This window comes from Mya arenaria, chromosome 14, assembly GCF_026914265.1.
Source record: "Mya arenaria isolate MELC-2E11 chromosome 14, ASM2691426v1".
Lineage (NCBI taxonomy): Eukaryota > Metazoa > Mollusca > Bivalvia > Myida > Myidae > Mya > Mya arenaria.
Window position 1 is genome coordinate 6117438 of NC_069135.1, and position 15459 is coordinate 6132896.

General features: G+C 38.4%; 1 protein-coding gene across 1 annotated transcript in view; it reads left to right on the top strand.

Annotated features, from left to right (window-relative positions):
* LOC128217004 (retinoic acid receptor gamma-like) overlaps nt 1–15459 on the top strand; it is a 66809-nt gene that overhangs the window by 13182 nt on the left and 38168 nt on the right. The window lies entirely within an intron of this gene.

Here is a 15459-nt window from a genome sequence, read left to right on the forward strand (position 1 = left end):
TGGCAGCCTATGTAAGTCTCACAATATAAGACCTATAGAAGCCAAATCAAGATGGCAGCCTATGCAAGTCTCACAACATAAGACCTATAGAAGGCAAGTCGAGATGGCAGCCTATGTAAGTCTCACAATATAAGACCTATAGAAGGCAAGTCGAGATGGCAGCCTATGTAAGTCTCACAATATAAGACCTACAGAAGGCAAGTCAAGATGGCAGCCTATGCAATTCTCACAACATAAGACCTACAGAAGGCAAGTTAAGGTGGCAGCCTATGTAAGTCTCACAAAAAATAACCTATAGAATCCAAATCAAGATGGCAGCTTATGCAAGTCTCATAATATAAGACCTATAGAAGGCAAGTCAAGATGGCAGCCTATGCAAGTCTCACAACATAAGACCTATAGAAGGCAAGTCGAGATGGCAGCCTATGCAAGTCTCACAACATAAGACCTATAGAAGGCAAGTCGAGATGGCAGCCTATGTAAGTCTCACAACATAAGACCTATAGAAGGCAAGTTGAGATGGCAGCCTATGTAAGTCTCACAACATAAGACCTAGAGAAGGCAAGTCAAGATGGCAGCCTATGCAAGTCTCACAACATAAGACCTATAAAAGGCAAGTCAAGATGGCAGCCTATGCAAGTCTCATAATATAAGACCTATAGAAGGCAAGTCAAGATGGCAGCCTATGCAAGTCTCACAACATAAGACCTATAGAAGGCAAGTCAAGATGGCAGCCTATGTAAGTCTCACAATATAAGACCTATAGAAGGCAAGTCAAGATGGCAGCCTATGTAAGTCTCACAATATAAGACCTATAGAAGGCAAGTCAAGATGGCAGCCTATGTAAGGCTCACAATATAAGACCTATAGAAGCCAAGTCAAGATGGCAGCCTATGTAAGTCTCACAATATAAGACCTATAGAAGGCAAGTCAAGATGGCAGCCTATGCAAGTCTCACAATATAAGACCTATAGAAGGCAAGTCAAGATGGCAGTCTATGTAAGTCTCACAATATAAGACCTATAGAAGGCAAGTCAAGATGGCAGCCTATGTAAGTCTCACAATATAAGACCTATAGAAGGCAAGTCAAGATGGCAGCCTATGTAAGTCTCATAATATAAGACCTAGAGAAGGCAAGTCAAGATGGCAGCCAATGCAAGTCTCACAACATAAGACCTATAGAAGCCAAGTCAAGATGGCAGTGTACATTGGGTTTGCTATATTCAAGTCTTTCTGATCACATATCATTTATTTATGACAATTGTGCTCCTTGAAAATGATATGGCTGTCTCCTTTGTTGTGATGTTTTGAACACATTTTGTGTCACATGAATGAAATGCTGTTGTTCAGTGATATCAATCCACTGAGTTTCTGTTTTTAAACACTGGGAACTGTTTTTGATTAATCATTTGTTGCTTTCATTTAGGCAGTCAGAATTCATTCAAAGTAAGATTTCTCTCTTAAGAAGGAAATCTGCAGAGCTTTAAGGTCATGCCATGTTATCTATGTCATGCACTGAGAGGTGGAAAATAATCACCTTACCAATGTTGCCAAGAAAGGAAACAATTGACTTGAAGGGAATGACGCACTTGTGTCACACACTTGAAGCATGTTCCAGGAGCTTGGTCCGTGTTATAGCCTGATTGGTTCCCATTTTTGAAGGGCAATGTTTTAACAGCCTTGCTAGTATTCCCTACAGTCTATCTTTTTGTTTGCACAAAATCATTAGACTCTTAAAAACTATATATATATCTTTATACTACTCCCATTACTTCTTAAAATGGTTTAATTTACCTCCACACTGCAGAAAAACAAAATAATTGATTAATAAAACAGCCCGCTTAGGACACAATATCACGTGTTATTGCACAAATACGCAGGAAGAGTGAAGGCTTCATAATTATTTCTCTTAAAAATAATGATGCATGAATGCTGTAGATTAGAAAAAAATTAAACTGAAGTAATAAAAAGTATTTTTTTGTTGACAGTTTGTCTAGTGGTAGTATTAAGTTCTTGATAAGTTGACCTTGTATCTGTCGTTATTTACAACTTTCCTAATTTATTTGCTTCCATTAACAGCATTCACATTATAATAGATAAACATTATATCTGTATGAAGCTTTTACCTCGGTATCAAAAACAAGATATTAAATTGTATGCATGCTCACAACTTGTAATGAAACCAATGAACTGTTAATTTCCGATTAAATACACCTATTTCAGGGAATATGCGAAGCATGTAGTTTCTACAGTGTATGTGCACCCATTACACAAGTTTTTGAAATTACACACACAAACATTTGCTAATATATCATGATGGTAAAGAGGAAAGAGGAAAACATTCAATGTAATATTATAGAGTACTGTTTTGTAATGTAACTGCTCAAAAATTGTATAATGCATCAGTCAATTGTAACCACGCCCTCCCCCAGGTCCAGGGGTATATGGGGATAGCGGGGGAAATGGGCAGTGTTTTTTCCTGCCAGGTTGACCCGCAGTGCCGAGTTAATGTGGTGGTTTTGTTTTCGCGTCAAAAATAGCTTGGAATGGTCCTTACCTAAGATGTCCCCGAGTTGCGGGGCATTTGGCAGTGATTTTACCAGCAGTTTGTCCCTGTTGGCTGGACAGAAAGTCAAAGTCCCTGCTATTCCCCGGACTGGGGGGGGGGGGGGGGCATGGTCACAATTGACTGGTGCACTTATGTAACACAAATTTTTCTAGTTTCTGTCTGTTACAAGCATTTTTTTTTTTTTTGCATTATTATGTTTATCTCATTTGACCTTGTTGATCAGAACAAAGTAAATGTTATGATTAAGGTACAGATAAAAAATATTAGCAAAAGTTTTGCATTTTTTTTTTACTGGGGAATTTGTGAACAAGTAGCTGCTCATTAAAAAAACATTTATGAAGGTTAACATTTGTTTATCTTTACCTCATTCATAAATAATGTTTTTTTATCAGTTTGTTTGAGGTGAAACTTAGCAGAGACTAGTATGTTCATAAGGTGTATATGTATATTATTGAACATTTACAGTTGAATTTGTCTTGTGCCTTCCATTCAGGATATTGAAATAACTTTGTGGTTATTATTTGTTATTATGCCCCCCTTCGAAGAAGAGGGGTATATTGCTTTGCACAGGCATGTCGGTATGTCGGTCGGTCGGTCGGTCGGTCGGTCCGTCGGTAGACCAAAGCTTGTCCGAGTGATAACTGAACAATTCCTAGACGTATGGTCATCAAACTTCACATGAAGGTTGGGCCTGACCAGTAGATGACCCCTATTGATTTTGGGGGTCATCGGGTCAAAGGTCAAGGTCACAGTGACCTTTAATGGTAAAATAATTTTAAAGCTTGTCCGAGTGATAACTCAACAATGCCTGCACCCATGGCCCTCAAACTTGACATGGAGGTTGGGCCTGACCAGTAGATGACCCCTATTGTTTTTGGGGGTCATCAGACCAAAGGTCAAGGTCACAGTGAACTTGAATGGTAAAAGGTTGTCCAAGTGATAACGTGATAATGCCTGCACCCATGGCCCTCAAACTTGACTTGGAGGTTGGGCCTGACCAGTAGCTGACCCCTTTTGTTTTTTGAGCTCAATGGGTCAAAGGTCAAGGTCACAGTGACCTTGAATGGTAAAAGGTTGTCCAAGTGATAACGTGACAATGCCTGCACCCATGGCCCTCAAACTTGACTTGGAGGTTGGGCCTGACCAGTAGATGACCCCTATTGTTTTGGGGGGTCATTGGGCCAAAGGTCAAGGTCACAGTGACCTTGAATGGTAAAAGGTTGTCCAAGTGATAACGTGATAATGCCTGCACCCATGGCCCTCAAACTTGACTTGGAGGTTGGGCCTGACCAGTAGCTGACCCCTTTTGTTTTTTGAGCTCAATGGGTCAAAGGTCAAGGTCACAGTGACCTTGAATGGTAAAAGGTTGTCCAAGTGATAACGTGACAATGCCTGCACCCATGGCCCTCAAACTTGACTTGGAGGTTGGGCCTGACCAGTAGATGACCCCTATTGTTTTGGGGGGTCATTGGGCCAAAGGTCAAGGTCACAGTGACCTTGAATGGTAAAAGGTTGTCCGATTGATAACTCAACAATGCCTGCACCCATGGCCCTCAAACTTGACTTGGAGAATTGGCCTGACCAGGAGATGACCCCTATGGTTTTTGGGGGTCATCTGGCCAAAGGTCAAGGTCACAGTGACCTGGAATGATAAAAGGTTGTCCGAGTGATAACTTGACAATGCCTGCACCCATGGCCCTCAAACTTGACTTGGAGGTTGGGCCTGGCCAGAAGATGGTCCCTATTGATTTAAGGGGTCATAGGGCCAAAGGTTAAGGTCACAGTGACCTGGAATGGTAAAAGGTTATCCGAGTGATCACTTGACAATGGCTGCACCCAAGGCCCTCAAACTTGATATGGAGGTTGAGCCTGGCCAGGAGATTGTCCCTATTAATTTTAGGGGTCATTGGGCCAAAGGTCAAGGTCACAGTGACCTTGAATGGTAAAAGGTTGTCCAAGTGATAACGTGATAATGCCTGCACCCATGGCCCTCAAACTTGACTTGGAGGTTGGGCCTGACCAGTAGCTGACCCCTTTTGTTTTTTGAGCTCAATGGGTCAAAGGTCAAGGTCACAGTGACCTTGAATGGTAAAAGGTTGTCCAAGTGATAACGTGACAATGCCTGCACCCATGGCCCTCAAACTTGACTTGGAGGTTGGGCCTGACCAGTAGATGACCCCTATTGTTTTGGGGGGTCATTGGGCCAAAGGTCAAGGTCACAGTGACCTTGAATGGTAAAAGGTTGTCCGATTGATAACTCAACAATGCCTGCACCCATGGCCCTCAAACTTGACTTGGAGAATTGGCCTGACCAGGAGATGATCCCTATGGTTTTTGGGGGTCATCTGGCCAAAGGTCAAGGTCACAGTGACCTGGAATGATAAAAGGTTGTCCGAGTGATAACTTGACAATGCCTGCACCCATGGCCCTCAAACTTGACTTGGAGGTTGGGCCTGGCCAGAAGATGGTCCCTATTGATTTAAGGGGTCATAGGGCCAAAGGTTAAGGTCACAGTGACCTGGAATGGTAAAAGGTTATCCGAGTGATCACTTGACAATGGCTGCACCCAAGGCCCTCAAACTTGATATGGAGGTTGAGCCTGGCCAGGAGATTGTCCCTATTAATTTTAGGGGTCATTGGGCCAAAGGTCAAGGTCACAGTGACCTTGAATGATAAAAGGTTGTCCAAGTGATAACTCAACAATGCCTGCACCCATGGCCCTCAAACTTGACATGGAGGTTGGGCCTGACCAGTAGATGACCCCTATTGATTTTAGGGGTCAAAGGTTAAGGTCACAGTGACCTTGAAAGCAAACTCGACAATTCTTGGACCTATGGTCATCAAACTTGACATGGAGGTTGGACCTGACCAGTAGATGACCCCTATTGATTTTAGGGGTCAAAGGTCAAGGTCATAGTGACCTTGAAAGCAAACTCGACAATTCTTGGACCTATGGTCATCAAACTTGACATGAAGGTTGGGCCTGCCCAGTAGATGACCCTTATCGACTTTGGGGGTCATCAGGCCAAGGTCAATGTCGCAGTAACCTTTAACGCAAAAAAGTTAACAAATCTTCCCCCACTGATATCTCAACAATGCCTGAACCTATGATCATTAAACTTAACATGGATGTTAAGCCTGACCAGTAGATCACCCTTATTGATTTTAGGATTCATAGAGCCAAAGGTCAAGGTCACAGTGATCTTGAATGGTAAAAGGTTGTCCGAGTGATAACTCAACAATGCCTTAACCCATGGCCTTCAAACTTGACTTGGAGTTGCATCTGACTTGTAGATGACCCCTTATGATTTAAGGGGTCATCGGGTCAAAGGTCAAGGTCACAGTGACCTTGAACGAAAAAACTTGTCTTGTGATAACTTGACAATGCCTGCACCCATGGCACTCAAACTTGACATTTAGGTTTCTGGTGACCAGCTGATGACTCTGGATTTTGAGTTCATAGAGTCAAAGGTCATGACGGTCATAACACACTTTATCCTCACACTTTAATGGTCATAATCTTAAAACAGCAACAAATCAGCTGTCATTTCGGTCCATGCATATTTCATTCAATTGTCCATATAATCCTGACAACATGGCGCTCAAGGGGGGCATAATGTTTGACAAACATCTCTTGTTAAAACAGTGAATTTTCTGAATTTTATTATTTACAAAAATGATAAATAATTCAAAGGCATATTATACGCTTATAGTTCAAAACATTTATTGTTGAAAATATGTAGTAACATTACATGTTCAAATTGACATGGTGAACATCCTAATGTGTAAGTCACTATCTTAATCATCAACACATCAGTCATTTTAATACATTAATATTTTTCAACCTTGTATACGAAAGCGTTTACACTGTAGCCATTTGTGACAAAATCACAATTAGTGATTTTTATGATGACAACATTTTCTTCATACTTTTTTTTAAATTGAAGTATTAAAGCTGCGCAATTAGTGGGCTGCATGATAATCGATTCTGTCACTGCAATAAATCAAGCATGTCACTGTTGATGTCCGATAACTAGCATGATGGGGTTAATTAATTTAGAATTGAATGGCTTTCGCAGATTAAAGCTGCACTCTCACAGATTGAACGTTTTGACAACTTTTTTATTTTTTGTCTTGGCAAAATCCATGGAAACTAGTTATACAAGACTGCTAACCAAAAAAAATGAATTGCAGATTTTAATTTTTAAGTTCAAAAATTGATGTTTTATGCAATTTTCTTAAACCATTTGTAACGGTTTAAGCCATAAAACATTATTTTTTGAACGGAAATATGAAAATCTGCGACCAGACTTTTTGTCAGCAATCTTTTATCAATAGTTTGCAGATATTTACGCAAAAATTTGCTCTTTCCAAGACAAAAAATAAAAAAGTTGCATAATTGGTAAATCTGTGAGTGTGCAGCTTTAATTGTGACACCCTGCAATGTTTATGGCTCTTAGGAGCTTAAGTGTGACAATTGTGAACATGAGAATAAGTCCATTAAGTTGACTTCTGTTTGATTTAATCAGACAGTGAAGTCAATGAACAAAGAGAAAAGATATGGGAAAAGAAATGGCCTGGAATCAGGTAAGGCTAGAAATGCCTTCAAAAATGAGCCCTGTATTGAATCTGATAAGGCTGGAAATGCCTTCAAGGATGAGCCCTGTATTGAATCAGGTAAGGCTGGAAATGCCTTCAAGGATGAGCCCTGTATTGAATATGGTAAGGCTGGAAATGCCTTCAAGGATGAGCCTTGTATTGAATCTGGTAAGGCTGGAAATGCCTTCAAGGATGAGCCCTGTATTGAATCTGGTAAGGCTGGAAATGCCTTCAAGGATGAGCCCTGTATTGAACCAGGTAAGGCTGGAAATGCCTTCAAGGATGAGCCCTGTATTGGACCAGGTAAGGCTGGAAATGCCTTCAAGGATGAGCCCTGTATTGAATCTGGTAAGGCTGGGAATGCCTTCAAGGATGAGCCCTGTATTGAATCTGGTAAGGCTGGAAATGCCTTCAAGGATGAGCCCTGTATTGAATCTGGTAAGGCTGGAAATGCCTTCAAGGATGAGCCCTGTATTGAACCTGGTAAGGCTGGAAATGCCTTCAAAGATGAGCCCTGTATTGAACCTGGTAAGGCTGGAAATGCCTTCAAGGATGAGCCCTGTATTGAATCTGGTAAGGCTGGAAATGCCTTCAAGGATGAGCCCTGTATTGAACCTGGTAAGGCTGGAAATGCCTTCAAGGATGAGCCCTGTATTGAATCTGGTAAGGCTGGAAATGCCTTCAAGGATGAGCCCTGTATTGAACCTGGTAAGGCTGGAAATGCCTTCAAAGATGAGCCCTGTATTGAACCTGGTAAGGCTGGAAATGCCTTCAAGGATGAGCCCTGTATTGAATCTGGTAAGGCTGGGAATGCCTTTAAGGATGAGCCCTGTATTGTTCATTTCACTGAAGGTGATTTATTGGAGGTAAATACTTAGTGGCAAGATTCCTTCACAAAGTACAGATCTAATAAATATAAACATTATACTTGTCTTGAAAAAAACAAAGAAGACAAATCATTTTTTCGCAAAAAATCATATTACAGCATGATGTATTGGAGGATAAACTGATATTGTCTGATGTATGATACCATTGCATGTTAAATGTAAGCCTTGCCTTTTCTTAGAATATTCACATTGACCTGTCACGTGATTATACATAATAGTTTCAGTCCATCCAAGCATGATGCTGGTCTGTAATAGGAGCAGTTGTGGTAATGTTAATACACTAAACCAGGCCATCACAGTTCAGGGAGGCTTTGATGTTAAAACATTTCTGGTCAACAATATCAATATCATAATTACCATTTCTGTCCTTACTGTCCTTTTAGACAAGCATGCCCTTATAGAGGCTCAGGGGGTCTTTTTTGTGGGTCTATTTTGTGATTATTCTACTAGAACTTGAACAATGCTAACCTTAAACAAAAAGAGGGTAATAAAATGTGTCGAAAAGTTTTATATGGACTTTAAATGTAGAATTTTTCATTCTGGTAAAGGTTAGTGTTTAATTTTGATTTTCTGAATGATTTTATTGGCAGGCGCCGACTTATCATTCAAAAGACAACAAATAAAAACTAACTTTCTTGGTGTTCAACATGAAATCGCTCTCAAATACTTCTACACTAGCCAATCTTGTGCAAGCTTCTAAATAAGTCACTTAATGAAACCAATAAATTACTAAGTTGGAATTTGGAGTAGGGCTGTAACGATTCATCGGTGCATCATGAAATCGCGATTGGGTACCCAACAATATACTGTATCTTATTGCATCGTAAAAAATTGTGTACATCGCGTATCGTTAGATTGAATAAAATTTGTTACCTCGACTTAAGATTTGTATGCTTAAAACACTTTTCAAACATGTTTGCACGATCCGGTCAATTTGTTAACTTTCATTTTTAACTGTCGAAACAGCAGGTAGAGCTAGCAAAATATGTTTCAACTAGTTATCTTACTTATCTACACTGTGTTAATTTTCCAACTAAAATGAAAAATGAAACTAAAATTATTAAAAAAATTGCAATTTCATTTTCTATTGTAAATTATGATTTACAAAAGTTATGAAAAAAACTGGAATCTGTGAGCTAGCTGTATGCGACAATGCGGCTGAAGTGGCTTTCGTTGTTTTGACAGTTTTCAGTTGTCTGCAAAGTCAAGAATGGCGGAAGGAAATACTACCGGTAGTAAAGAGAAACCCTATAGAAATGCTCCAGCAAAATTTTAGTCCAAAGCGACTAGACAGTAGTAGACACTAGCTAGTAGACACCTGACTTATCTCATGCTTAAGCTATAAGACACATTGTTTTTGTTTGTTTGTTTTGTTTTTTCTTTTCAAGAATAAACACCAATGCAAAAGGTAAACAAAAGACAAATAAATAATACTCATTTAAAAGCAATAATAGGCACAACAATTAACATTTAACAAAAAGGCAAAACTAAATGAACAATTTTCATTTAATAAAATTTAACAATTAATGAAAATGGCAAACATTAACAAATAATATTTATTCAATAATATAGCAAACAATTTACAAAATAGGCAAACATTAAAGTCTTACATAAAAAATAATATATATATATATATATATATATATATATATAAGCGTATCGTGATATATGTGAATCGCATACCCCGTATCATGATACGTATCATATTGTGAGTTGAGTGACGATACACAGCCCTAATTTGGAGGTTGTTTTTGTTTTTAAATAGAATTTGGGGCTGGATGATGCCTACTTACACCTGATGCCTTCATTCTGCTTGAATTAAGGAATTAAAGCTCCTGATTGCAAGGCCAGAAAGTAAAAAATCAATGAGGCTGGATAATGGTATTGTTTACTGCCAGTTGATATAATCTCACGGTTTATACCAAATAGTGTTCTTTTCGAACAGACTTCATATGATGGTTATAATAACTTGTGTGACTGTCTTCAAAGATGAGTCCTGTGAAGACATTCATATTATCATAAAAAAACAATTGTAAACATAAGTGATTGGGTAATGAAAATAGATTTCTGTAAGGTATCATTTACGATTTGATTAAATCAAAATAGCACTGATGGACCTGCTTACGAGACACATTATTTAAAAAAACAAAAACATACCACTTTAACCTCTGCAGAACTCATTTTGCAGACAATGTCACATTATCACTATGAACATGGACTGAAATAACAGTTACTGCCAGCTAATGATTTTTGTCATGTACTCAACAAATGTGATATTGTTACCTAATGTCTCCAAGCCATGATACATGGGTTCATGATTCACTGTTAAACCATTGAAGTTGATAGGTTTGTACGCGAAATAGGACACATCTATTAATAGCTGTTTGATCAGCTGTAGATCAGCTGTTTCGAAGGCCATTGAACCCAGTCCAGCACTGCTTCTCTCCCTTAGATCAATAACTAAAGTCGTGATGAGAGAGTTTTTGCACTCCTGGCATTCCAGGGTCAGGAATGTGTGTCACAGTGCTGCTGTACTTTTCTTCTTGTATTTTCTATTGATTTTCTATTGATTATTATAGAATAATTATATCTTTATGCAACCAATAAAAGGTGCAGGAGACCTTAACTCCTTAGTATAAACTGCAGATTGCAATTTTTTTGTGAATCTAAAATTCGGAATGATTTTTTGGTCTTTTAGTGTGAAATGCCTATCGAGTTCCTCTTTTCTTGTCAGTGTGCAGGCACTTAATTGATATTTTGAGTTTGTAATGTTGTAATATGCATAATGGATGTTGAGTTAAATGAGCTCTTCTAAATGATTTAACGTGAATCTGTCTGTGGATCTCATTGGCTGACATGTAATAAAATGCTGTTATGGTTGTCTCCCTTAGGTCGCACTGATGCTGTTTTTCAGTGAATTGTCTCCCTTCTATTGTAAAAATAAGGGTAGAGGCATGACAAAAAAAGTTTAATATTGTCTGTACAGGTAAATAAATCTTAAGCATTAATGGATGGTTACTTTGTAGATTCTCTTTTCAAACTAATTAGTAAGTAACTTTGTAACAATCGGACTACAGTATCTGACCTTTCTGGATTGCATGAAGATCTGATGATCACATATTGTTGTGGTTTTCAAATGTTGTGACTGCATTTTAAATCTTAATATTTTTTTAGACTTTGAAAAAAAGATGTGTTTTAAAGATTGATAAAACAAAGAATGACAAGGAATTATCTAATTTTCTTCAGTAATGGCAAAGAGTTATCTTGTCTGGCATCAGGGGAGGTCATTGTTTAGATTGGCAAGTGGTATGTAGCCAAATTGATAATTGGAAATCTTGTTTACAGGGAAATTGAGTGTATTTTGCAGGACTGAGTCATGACTTGCATTCTTTATTTAATAGTAAGATGACATGAAGTAACAGTTTAATTATTAAGAATGGGCAAAATGAGTGTACATGTATAAGTAGGCCTCATACAGGTATAAGTAGGCCTCATACAGGTATAAGTAGGCCTCATACAGGAATAAGTAGGCCTAATACAGGTATAAGTAGGCCTCATACAGGTATAAGTAGGCCTCATACAGGTATAAGTTGGCCTCATACAGGTATAAGTAGGCCTCATACAGGAATAAGTAGGCATCATACAGGTATAAGTAGGCCTCATACAGGTGTAAGTAGGCCTCATACAGGTATAAGTAGGCCTCATACAGGTATAAGTAGGCATCTAACAGGTACAAGAAGACCTCTTACAGGTACAAGAAGAAGTCTTACAGGAATAAGTAGGCCTCATACAGGTACAAGAAGGCATCTTACAGGTATAAGTATGTGTCATTCTGGTATAAGTAGGCATCTTACAGGTACAAGAAGGCCTCTTACAGGTGTAAAATGATTTCTTACAGGAATAGGTAGGCATCATTCAGGTATAAGTAGGCCTCATACAGGTATAAGTAGGTGTCAAACAGGTAGGAAAAGGCATCATACAGGTATAAGTAGGCCTCATACAGGAATAAGTAGGCATCATACAGGTATAAGTAGGCCTCATACAGGTGTAAGTAGGCCTCATACAGGTATAAGTAGGCCTCATACAGGTATAAGTAGGCCTCATACAGGTGTAAGTAGGCCTCATACAGGTATAAGTAGGCCTCATACAGGTATAAGTAGGCCTCATACAGGTATAAGTAGGCCTCATACAGGTATAAGTAGGCCTCATACAGGTATAAGTAGGCCTCATACAGCTGTAAGTAGGCCTCGTACAGGTATAAGTAGGCCTCATACAGGTATAAGTAGGCCTCATACAGGTATAAGTAGGCATCTAACAGGTACAAGAAGACCTCTTACAGGTGTAAGCAGAAGTCTTACAGGAATAAGTAGGCCTCATTCAGGAATAAGAATACATCATACAGGTAAAAGTATGTGTCATTCTTGTATAAGTAGGCATCTTACAGGTACAAGAAGGCCTCTTACAGGTGTAAAATGATTTCTTACAGGAATAGTTAGGCATCATTCAGGTATAAGAAGGCATCAAACAAGTAAAAGTAGGTGTCAAACAGGTAGGAAAAGGCATCATACAGGTATAAGTATGTGTCATATAGGTAGGAGAAGGCACCATACAGGTACAAGTAGGGGTCATTCAGGTAGGAGAAGGCATCATACAGGTAGATATAGGTGTCATACAGCTACAAGTAGGTGTCATACAGGTAGGAGAAGGCATCAGACAGGTAGATATAGGTGTCATACAGCTACAAGTAGGTGTCATACAGGTAGGAGAAGGCATCATACAGGTAGATATAGGTGTCATACAGCTACAAGTAGGTGTCATACAGGTAGGAGAAGGCATCATACAGGTAGGAGGTGTCATTCAGCTATACGTAGGTGTTATACAGGTAGGAGAAGGCATCATACAGGTAGATATAGGTGTCATACAGCTATAAGTAGGTGTCAAACAGGTAGAACAAGGCATCATACAGGTAGATATAGGTGTCATACAGCTATAAGTAGGTGTCATACAGGTAGAACAAGGCATCATACAGGTAGATATAGGTGTCATACAGCTATAAGTAGGTGTCATACAGGTAGGAGAAGGCATCATACAGGTACAAATAGGTGTTTATAAATATCGTCATAGTTATGTTCCTCTCCATAATAAGCCTATTTTTATGCCCCCACAAAGTGGCGGCATATAGGGTTGCCCTTGTCCGTACGTCTGTCTGTCTGTCTGTCTGTCTGTCTGTCTGTACGTACGTACGTCCCGAAGATTGTTTCTGATCTAATTCTTGAAAACCGTTTGTCCAATCCTCACCAAACTTTAAACACATGTTTGTGACCATAATATCTTGATCAAGTTCGATAGTCATGGAAATCGCTTTAGTCATTTAGGAGTTACGGCCCTTTTTTGCCAAAAATACTTCAAAAATATATTCCGATCTAATTCTTGAAAACCGTTTGTCCAATCCTCACCAAACTTTAAACACATGTTTGTGACCATAATATCTTGATCAAGTTCGATAGTCATGGAAATCGCTTTAGTCATTTAGGAGTTACGGCCCTTTTTTGCCAAAAATACTTCAAAAATATATTCCGATCTAATTCTTGAAAACCGTTTGTCCAATCCTCACCAAACTTTAAACACATGTTTGTGACCATAATATCTTGATCAAGTTCGATAGTCATGGAAATCGCTTTAGTCATTTAGGAGTTACGGCCCTTTTTTGCCAAAAATACTTCAAAAATATATGTTTCCAATCTAATTCTTGAAAACTGTTTGTCCAATCCTCACCAAACTTTAAACACATGTTTGTGACCATAATATCTTGATCAAGTTCGATAGTCATGGAAATCGCTTTAGTCATTTAGGAGTTACGGCCCTTTTTTGCCAAAAATACTTCAAAAATATATGTTTCCAATCTAATTATTGAAAAGTATGTGTGCAATGTGGATCCAACAAGTTTTTTCCTGCCTGAATGGCGCCATATAACCTATACAGTCTTGCGATGCCGTAAAACCCAACTCAACTCAACTTATCCTATATGTGCAGATTATCCTGAATAATCATTATGGCTTATTTTCTGTGACAAAAAATCGAAGTGGGGGCATCCGTGTCCTATGGACACATTTCTAGTCTTAATAAGACTTTGATCCTGTTTTTATAAGATTTATTTTGGTTGAAAAACCTTACTTTGTGTCTTACAAACTAAAGAACCAAGGTTTTTAGGTTTTTAGTCACTAAACTAATAAGATTGTGGTTTTAGTATAAGCTCACTGAATTGTGACTGTATTCTTGGTATGCAGCACTATGACTTTAAGGACTTGGTGAACAACTTGTCATATATCTAGCCCATAGAACTGGTCATATATCTAGCCCATAGAACTGGTCATATATCTAACTCATAGAACTGGTCATATATCTAGCCCATAGAACTGGTCATATATCTAGCCCATAGAACTGGTCATATATCTAACTCATAGAACTGGTCATATATCTAACTCATAGAACTGGTCATATATCTAGCCCATAGAACTGGTCATATATCTAACTCATAGAACTGGTCATATATCTAGCTCATAGAACTGGTCATATATCTAACTCATAGAACTGGTTATATATCTAGCTCATAGAACTGGTCATATATCTAGCTCATAGAACTGGTCATATATCTAACTCATAGAACTGGTTATATATCTAGCTCATAGAACTGGTCATATATCTAGCCCATAGAACTGGTCATATATCTAACTCATAGAACTGGTTATATATCTAGCTCATAGAACTGGTCATATATCTAGCTCATAGAACTGGTCATATATCTAACTCATAGAACTGGTTATATATCTAGCTCATAGAACTGGTCATATATCTAGCTCATAGAACTGGTCATATATCTAACTCATAGAACTGGTTATATATCTAGCTCATAGAACTGGTCATATATCTAACTCATAGAACTGGTCATTTAAAATTATATCTAGCTCATAGAACTTGTCATATATCTTGCTCATGCAACTTGTCATATATCTTCCTCATGCAGCATGTCATATATCTAGCTAAAAACCTTGTCATATATCTAGCTAAAAACCATGTCATATATCTAGCTCATGAAACATGTCATATATGTACCTAAAAACCTTGTCATTTATCTAGCTCATTTCTGTGGCATGCATCAATTTAATAATGGGAATTATGAATACATTTATCCTGCAAATAATCTTGCAAACATCCGATTGAAAGTAATTACGTTTTTATAAGTTTCACCATTTGACGTAATAGTCAGTTAATCTCTTAATTCAAGTGCGCATTTTGTAATCTTTACAATAACAAGATTTAAAGCATGTTTAAAATTCATGACTCATGATTTGCCAACAGTACTACATTAACTACTGTTTTAAAAAATGCGTTATGGTTCACTGC